The sequence below is a fragment of the Tenrec ecaudatus genome, chromosome X, assembly GCF_050624435.1.
Source record: "Tenrec ecaudatus isolate mTenEca1 chromosome X, mTenEca1.hap1, whole genome shotgun sequence".
Taxonomy (NCBI): Eukaryota; Metazoa; Chordata; class Mammalia; order Afrosoricida; family Tenrecidae; genus Tenrec; species Tenrec ecaudatus.
The window spans coordinates 141,515,082-141,516,344 of record NC_134548.1 but is presented as its reverse complement, the minus strand read 5'-3'; the positions used below and the strand labels follow the sequence as shown (position 1 = coordinate 141,516,344).

The window sequence follows — 1,263 nt, the reverse complement described above, 5'->3', positions numbered from 1 at the left end:
ATATAATATACTTACAGAAGACAGGAAAAATAAAAATCTAGAGCTCATAAATTTTTACTAAGTGAACAATCTCAAACACAATCCAGATGAAGATATAAAAGACTACAATACACGGGGTCACCATGGCGTTGCTCCTCATGCGTTCCAAACACACACAAAAAAGCCGACAAAAACACCCCTTTGCTGTCAAGTCGACACACACACACACATATATATGTATACACACACGTATATACATATGCACACCCCCATAGGTATATACCACACCATTCTATCTATATAGCTATCTATAGATATATACCCTACAGGACAGCACTTCATAGTGCTGCCAAGATGAGAATCTTTTTTTTTTTTCAAAATATGGAACGCTTCACGAATTTGCATGTCATCCTTGCGCAGGGGCCATGCTAATCTTCTCTGTATCGTTCCAATTTTAGTATATGTGCTGCCGAAGCGAGCACAAGATGAGAATCTTTAGAGAAGCATATTGCTACCTCTTTCTCCCATTGAGCAGCTGGCGGGTTCAAACTGCTCACCTTTTGGTTAGCAGCTGAGTACTTTAACCACTGTGTCACTAGGACTCCTTTTTGCTTAGCTGGCAGGCAACCATAATCCTACTAGTTTTACAAAGTACTTTCTTACTCCCCCCCCCCACAGTCTTGTGGTTTAAGTTTGTATTCCTATACTATATACTATTGTTTATTCTGTTGGACTCTACAGAAATGGAATGCTCTAGTATGTGTATTCTTTGTCTAATTTATTTTGTTCAGCATTATGTTTTTGAGATTCATCCATGTTGTTCGTGTAGATGAAGGGTGTTCTGTTTGACTATATATACATTCTCTTCTATGAGTTAGTACCAACTTCTGGTTTTTCCTATTAGGCATAATGCTTCTAGTGTACATGTGCATGCATTTCGGTTTGATACATAGATAAGATGAGAATTTGGGGGTCATGGATAAGGAGACTTTATATGTAATTTTCTTTGCTTCAGTCCTGATTTTATACCTACTTAGTTGGTGTAATTATTTATAGTGTTCTATTTCACTCTAAAATATTCCCTTCTTTGTTTGCTATTATAAGACATATTAGTCATTGAATTTACCCATTAACCACTAGAGTGAATGCTGAAGAAATTAAAGAACTCTTATTACTTCTGTAAGCTGAATTTGATAAAAAATCTAATCAAAATATTTTGATAATTACTGGTAATTTTACTGTGAAAGTTGGAATCAAAATGGAAAGACCCATAATTGGAAAATA

The 1,263-nt window shown here is 35.6% G+C and overlaps 1 non-coding gene across 1 annotated transcript; it reads right to left on the bottom strand.

The window, feature by feature from the left end:
• Positions 1–354: 354 nt before the first annotated feature.
• LOC142435195 (U6 spliceosomal RNA) lies at positions 355–461 on the bottom strand. The gene has a single exon (XR_012781300.1). It is a non-coding gene; the product is annotated as a U6 spliceosomal RNA (small nuclear RNA).
• Positions 462–1,263: the final 802 nt, after the last annotated feature.